The sequence below is a fragment of the Pinus tabuliformis genome, chromosome 1_2, assembly GCF_031772625.1.
Source record: "Pinus tabuliformis cultivar Carrire ecotype Pingquan chromosome 1_2, CPIR1, whole genome shotgun sequence".
In the NCBI taxonomy this organism is placed as follows: Eukaryota; Viridiplantae; Streptophyta; class Pinopsida; order Pinales; family Pinaceae; genus Pinus; species Pinus tabuliformis.
The window spans coordinates 576,886,782-576,895,206 of record NC_142298.1 but is presented as its reverse complement, the minus strand read 5'-3'; positions in this window follow the sequence as shown (position 1 = coordinate 576,895,206).

The following is an 8,425-nucleotide window of genomic DNA, read 5'->3' as shown; positions in this document are numbered from 1 at the left end:
CTTTCCATTCCTGAGTACTTGGAGACCACTGACCTCGCCTTGCATTAAAGCATTGATGCCATGTGGATCTGAATGGCGTGGTGTGCCAAGATTAATATCTGTGTTCAAGCATGGAGGATAGTACATTACATCCATGAGTTCATTTTTTGTTCCAAAAATTATATCTAGGTAACTAGAATCGAGCCCTATAGCTTCAGAAACGGCAACCAACAAACAAAAAAACAGTGCTCTCACATCCATAGCATAGTTGCCTATGATCTCTCTGTAACAAAACCACAGGCAAGATAAGTACTTTGTGTTGTTGCAATATCATTCCTCCAGAATTTGGACTTGTTTTGTTTATCCTCCATTGAATCTGGTAATTCAATATTTGCCAAATTTTATGAATTGTACCACTAAATCCACTTAAAATTTTAGATTATGATGGTAGTGATAAATTCAGCGATCTCAAAATCAGCTACTATATCATAATAATTATCATGGTCAAGTCATAATTTTGGGTATGAGATATGTTGTGTTTTCTTCGGGTATGAAACTTTCTTTTTATGGGAGAAGAGACCACTAGATCCAACCATTTAATTAAATGTACTAGTATATACGCTGTTTCTCTATTTTTCAACATACTCTACCTCTCTTGGTCACTTGCTTTCTTTCAGTTAAATCAAAATATGGACTGTACTCTTGTCTACTAAACATTTGTACTATTAGAAGATAGCCTTAACCTCTAAGGAAATTCAATAGTAGCTCAATGAGCAGGAAATCCATTCTAAGCATGGTTTCCATGAGCACATGAAATAATGTATAATAGAATGCCTTAGTAGAATAGATTTAAATAGGATTATTAATTAGGCAAGTAACTTTTAAAAAATTAAAAATTTGGGCGAAGTTAATAAATTTTATACTGGAAGACTTTAACCACTACATTGCAAATCCTAAAAAAAATGTCGATTGTACTGCTCTTCTTGGCTATAGATTTCCTCTGTTGCTAATCATAATTTTCATACTCTACATAATTTTCTTTTCGCTTAATTTAGAGAAATAAAGCTTCTTTCTATGACATACATAGACATTTCTAGGCATCCTTGGAAGTGAGCAATCAATTGCAAAAGCAACCATTTTATCATTCTAGAACTCAGCATCAAACCTCCGAAGGCTCCTCCAGGTTGTTAAATGAATTTTCCAAATCCCTCTACTTATTTCATATGTTGTGTAGCTAGGTTGTTCAATGCGTTGTTAGAGTCATGTATCAATCTTGAGTCTATGCATTTTCGATTGTAGTGTAAAATTACGCTGCTCCCTTCCACATTTTTCTATTTATCATAAATTCAATGGTAGTCCATATGATGCATATTATTTGATTTTCTTTAGATCACTCCCCAATGACAGGAACAAGTTTGTGAAGGTGCTAGAGGTTTCATAATTGTTCTCCAAATGACCTATAATGTAACAAATTGCATATGAAAGGCATATCCATTCATAGTTTTCCTATGTTATTATCACTTACATATTCAAGTAGAGTGTACTATTTAAATGAATTTAGATTGCAAATAGCACATCAATATTTTCATACTAACATAAGAAAATTCATTTTTCTTTTTAAAAGTATAGATAACAATTGAATTAGAATTAGTATTAACATGCTTGCTTCCCCTTAGTTCATAATGATTTTGTGAAGTCTTCATGTAGTGTTATAGGAATCTTATTAATGGTAAACATCTAATGCGAGAAAAACCACATATAAACAATTTTAAAGAAAAAACCACCCTTATGAATTTTTTTCCCTATAGCACTTATTATGTTATCTATCTGTTTATAAAATGACAACAAAACATTAATGAGAATTCAATGCTCTCTATATCATCTCATATTCAACCATTGGTACAAATTGTTGAACTTGATCCTATTCAGTTGATTCAAAGTTTGACTCTAAAATATGGCACTTCCATCTCTGATGGATCACATAAGAAATGTCTCATTCTTCCAATAGATTTCAATGACCTCATTGCAACAATCTTGGTTCAAAATGGTTATATTATACATGTCAAAAGTTGGACTACTTGAGCTATTGGTCGGTCATTGTAAGTTTTCTACAAAATTCTACTTTAAACTTTACATATTTTCTTCATACCACTTTTGATTCTAACAATTACTCCTATGAATATCATTTACCATGTAGGTCTATCAAGCTACTAGAATTCATGATTTTTGCTACATCTACACACTTAATTGGTAATCCAAAAAAATTGAGTATCCCAATTACTTCTGAAGAAGACACTCCCTCTTCATTGAACCAAGATCCTTCATCAGAAAGGAATTTCCCCCTTCCGTCTATTCCAACCCCATCCATCATGCCAGTCCATATTCCCATCAAAGAACTAAACCCTTAGCATTAAAATTGGTCCATGAAAGGCCATGTCCAAATAAAGGAACCTCTTCGTCAATTTTAGAATCAATACTTACCTGGTAAAGTGTTTGGACTTGACCTCTTCAATGTAGAAGGTGGATAAATACACATTAGTTGTTTCAAAAATATTGCCAATTATTTTTTTGATAAAATGAAATTTGGAAATGTCTACATTGTCTCAAAAGGAAACGTGAAAATGGCTAATAAGGAATACAACCACTTAAACAATGTATGGGAAATTTTGTTAAATGAAATATGTACTGTTGAGCATGTTTATAGCGAAATAACACACAACCAAATGATGCAATTAAATATAAAATCAAACAATGATATCATAACAACAAACTTCAACTCAATCGTTGATGTTATTGATATTGTTAGTGGCATTTCCAATCCCTACACTATACATATAAAAGAGGGATTTGAAGTTACTAAACAAACAATACAAATTTAAGAAATGTTTGGATATAACATGTATGCAATCTTTTGGGGAGGCAATTTTGATGTTGTATCAAAAGAAATTTCCTCCTTATGTGTTGCAGGAAATAACCCCATCATTGCAATCACGTTTGCTTGTGTTGGAGAATTCAATGGAAAACATTTCAGCACTACAATAAGATCCATTATTCTTGTATATCCTAACATTGAAGAGGCCCACATCCTAATGTCATGGTTTGAAAAAAACGTTCCACTAAAACTTGTACATCCTTAACCACAAGATATTCACCTTATTTTGGCCATCAACCAAAAAAAATAACAATTACTAATATTTATAGTATTGATTCATTTGAGAAATCTACATTATACCAAGTGAAGGGCACAATAATAAAAAATTGGATGGGAACTTTTTACTACCTTTCTTTCCCGTCTATCATTGATGGAAATAAATGCATGAAAAAAGTTATTCCAAAAAATACAACCATACGGTATTGCCTAAAATGCAACACTAAAGTAAATAACTGTGATTAAAGATACTTACTTAAGATCGACATACAATATCACATTGGGGAGTTAGTTTCAACAATTTATTTTGATGAAACATCTACCATTCTTGGAATTAATGCAAATGAGTTCTATTTGTTATCCTCGAATCTAGATCTAATCAAGGAGATTGTCTCCAAAGCACTCTGGATAGGTCACATCTCCATAATATCAACGAATACAAAAACATTTAGAGGAATACCACGCTTGAAATGTGTTATCATCAAAGAAGAAATCTTGCAATTTACAACAAAATGCAATAACATCCTTGTAGAAATGGATAACATTTCCATATCATAGATAAATATCGTTACATGTGCTTTTTCCTTTTTGGCAATTTGTATTATTTTAATTTATAAATACAATTTTAGACCATATAGTATTGTATGCCTTTTTGGCAATTTCTCTTTTTCATTATTGAAATATGTTTTTTAGCACATCATACAATTGTATATAATTACATTTACCTACTAGTTTGCATCAATTTTTCCTTGGCATGGAGATCTTGCATTCCTCCTCCATTGTATCTATTATTGCATTGTGTACATACACTTAATTTCATAGTTTTTACTTTATTTCTTTTAATAAATCATGGAACTTTATGTATTACACAAATAAAATTATCTTCATGTATAGTTGCAAATTACTGAAATGTTCTTTCAAACACATTTTTGTTTTAATAAATTAGCATAAAAATATTCCAAACTTCATTTTTGTTTTGCTTCTATACAATAACATCATTGTTTTCTCTCCAAATAGTGTTCCCATTTTCCCCTCTCTTGAAAGTAGGTGCCTTAACTTGTGCAAATGTATACTACTTCTAATGATGAATGTACCTGAAGATATTGTGTTACAAATAAAGAATGAATAAATGTGTGTTAGTGTGAGCTTTATCATGCTAAAAAATGAGTCACAAATTCCCAAAAAAATTAAAAAATATTTACCAACATTCAACCTTAGAAACATATGATCCAAATTCACATTTTCCATCAAACCCATCATAATTAACACTCCCCACTCTGAAGGAAATCCTTTTTTTCATTATTCATACCCTCAATCTCATGAATTAACCACTCAAACAAATACATCCATAGCTCATTGCACCCTCCCTCCATTGCATATGATTTTAACATTGTTCACACTAATGATGCATATCATGAATTCCATGTAAAGATTGATAAACTTGCACAAAAATTTCCATGCTCCATTTGTCTTGAATCATATATTATAATATATCTCCCTAAGTCAAACGAAATGTATAGTTTCTCCATATGCATGTCTGAAACAAATAGTCATTTCTTCTCATTATCAAACAACGTGGACCTTGGTCGTCAACCACCCATCCTGGCTTGTCTTTGACAAATAGAATAATTTTTCATTGCTAGGGTTAAACCTATACTTCAAGTACCACTTGCACATGGTGGCCAATATAAATATACTGGCCACACAATTTTCATTCCACAAGACATTACAAATATAAAAATCATGATGCGACGATGTGTTGAAGACTTGTAAATTCTAATTGTTACCCATCATAATAATGACCATCATGCATGATTGCATTGTAAGTAGAAATTGTGTTCTTGCTGCATTAGAATAAAAATTGAAAAATGTCCCATATTATAAGAATGCTCACATTGACAACAACACAATATCATGCTTACCAACATTCGCATTAACAACAATGTAGTAGCATGCTTACCAACATTCCCCACCGACGTCTCCTCCTCCCTTCGCCATTCCAATACCACGGGTCCTACTACCCAACTAGCACCTGAAACAACACTTGACCCCACTAAAGATTCCACGAACCCATACCCACACCACACATCATCATTTATACCCATTATTCCCAATAAAAATACAAAACTCCAAGAAATATGATAATATTTACATGCCTACAACCACCATTCTAATACTACAATTGAATGGCCTCTAATTGGCCTATCAAAAATCAATGAATATAACATAGAAGGTCTCCTCTCTATAGATTTCCCTACCCTTTCCCCACAAGAGTTACAATTCCAAATCAATCAAGAATGAAAGCAATTCAATTACATGAATACGCACTTCATCTCATACATTGCCATGATAATAGGTTCGACAAGCACCCAAGATTTTGCTACTATATATACAATTTCATGATGGGCCATCAAAGTCAAGCAACAACCTCTGTTTTTCTGTAAAAAAACATTGCAAATAACTTTCCAACATATATCCATAATCTAAACATCCAATTGGAACAATTTCCAGATGCGAAGTTAGCAGAACAAGTCATGCAACTCAGTTTCTCTCTGCGTGGCACAAGATATTTTTCGTACAAAGCTAAGAATGAGCTAACAGACATGATATATCAGCTCAACTTCTTAATGTTATTATTCACATTAAGTGCTGCTAATACAAAATGGTCTAATCTTCACGCGGTGATGCCAGGATGTCAACCTTGTGATGTTGCAAAACAACAAAAATGGAGAGATAATAATATTATCTCTAACCCCCATTTAACATCACTATATATGCGCCATATATTCACAATATTCCATGAATTTATCGTAGAGAAACACTTATAGATAAAATACGATTGGTACAGGTACACACTCTACCACATTACTTTCATAATTATCTAAAAGTCAAACTTCATCCAATGCAAAATTGTCTAACAAAAATGCATCCTTCACATGTATGAATGGTAGGGTATAGGGTTTACACACATCCATGGTTTCATTTGGATTGAAAATACATTCTATATGGAAAGCCTTAACTAAGCTGACATAGAAGTAGTTGATAATGCTACGAAATTCTTCGACATATACATACTAACTTCGAACCCATGCATTTCCACGCTTTTAAACCAGCCCATTATTCAATCCAATTTGGAAGACCCTTTCCTATTGTCCATGCTGCATATTTTCAGAACCATCCTCTCTATTTTGCATTCAAATGTTGATTTCCAACTAGTACTCTCAATCCATGTCGTACAGAAATACATCACGAAATATGCATCCAAAGCAGAAAAAAGTCTGAAACCTTCCACCAAATTCTATATATAATTATGTTCACTTTAGCTAACGTTGACCCAACAACATCCACATTTCAAATATTTCTTCCAGAAACCCTTGTTGGTCATGACATTGGAACACAAGAAACCTTCCATATGCTGTAAAAATTACCATTGACATTGTCTAGTTGATCCTTCTTTTCTTTAAATGTAAGCCAAAATATTTATATGCGGCTTCCACAAAAAAGCAACACCTCTTCTCCATCCCCAATCTTCATAGATATATACATCCAATGCCCATATTCCCTATAACCCACATCACTTATAGAACTAGAAATATCTTGGTCATATGATCCTCGTCGAAAGAGAAAGAAATAGAAACTTGTACCTAAAAAAGTAATTTTTCGTGTCATACCATGCTACTCCTCAATACCATCCACAACAAAATCTTCCTACACTAACTTTTGTTGAGTTTAACTTATGTTATACAAACCATTTCATTATATTTATCGACCTATAAGAAATTTTGTTGAAGAATTCATAACAAACTGCAAACCTTTAGTCCTTTATATAAACCTTGGCATCAACACCGCACATTATCTGATGTTGAACCTATTTCAAATGATAACTCAACTCTTCATGAGGCCCATACTTCAGACACCATTGACCTAAATGAATGGGAATTACTCTCCCAATTGCACCCTATAAATAACCTCCTCACAAATGACCTTGAAATGCTTGGCCTTCATGGTTTTCATGAGAACCATAACTGGACTCATACCACTATCCTATTAGATCTACAAGAAAAAGGCATACAATTCATTAAGAGTAAACGCTCTGTCCACCACATTGTTTAAACACATAAACATATCCTAACGAACCTTAACTCATTATCTGCAATGCAAAAAAGTGATTTGAATAGTATTTCCAATCATTTTGCTAAAAATGATATTTTTCTTACTCTAAGAATGATAATACAAGAGACTGTTGGTATTGGAAAACCCCACCTCATAAATTGCATCAGAGAAATTCTCATAACCTTTTTCGGCTCAACACCTTCAAAAATCATTCTCCTCACCCTCCAATCATTGTAACCTTCAACATACAATCATCGACAATCCATGCCGCTTTCCACCTTCCCATAAATGATCTCATTCCCTTAGAAGGCAATTCTCTTACAACATTTCAATAAGAACTTAGGCATATCTAGTACATACTAATTGATAAAATGAGCTTCAATTGGCCAAAGCTTCTCAGCCACAATGATGAATGTCTTCGAGAGGAATTTTCACTACAAAGAAACACTTTGTTTGGTGGTTTTTCCATTATATTAGTTGGTGATCTCGGCTAGTTACCGCCTGTCAAATACATACCACTATATGTAGTCACAAGCCACAGAATCATATTGTGGAACACAATTAACACAATCATCACATTACACAAAATATTTTGTCAACAAGGCGACCACATCACCCAAGTTAGTTTCAGAAACATCCTCTAAAACATTATAAATGAAAAGCCAACAATTGATGACTATACAATTATCATGTCACAACAAGACTCCATCTTTTTAGAAGATGAAATACATTTTTTCCATGACTCCATGCATTTATTTCCAATCAATGCTCAAACATTGGTCCATAATAAGAAAATGATAAAATATTTAAACAATCATGTCGCAAGATCCAACACTGAAGATGACAACACATATTTCGGCATTTCCTCAGAAGACAAGCAACTTGAGCGAATTGTTTTTCTATGAAAAGGGAAAAAAGTGATGCTAACTTCAAACCTTTGGGTTTCAGGCGTACTTGTTAATGGTTCTCTCAGGAAACTTATATCCATATTTTACAAAGAATCAAATGCACCTCCACAACATCCAACATTTATTATCCTACCTCTTCTAAAATTCACCAGCCCTCCTTGGGATGAAAGAAATCCCACTCACTTGCCTATTCTAGCAATAAAAGGAAATGGATGCGTGTAAATTCCACTAAATATGGCTTCGAAATTAACTATACATAAATCTTAGGGTATGACAT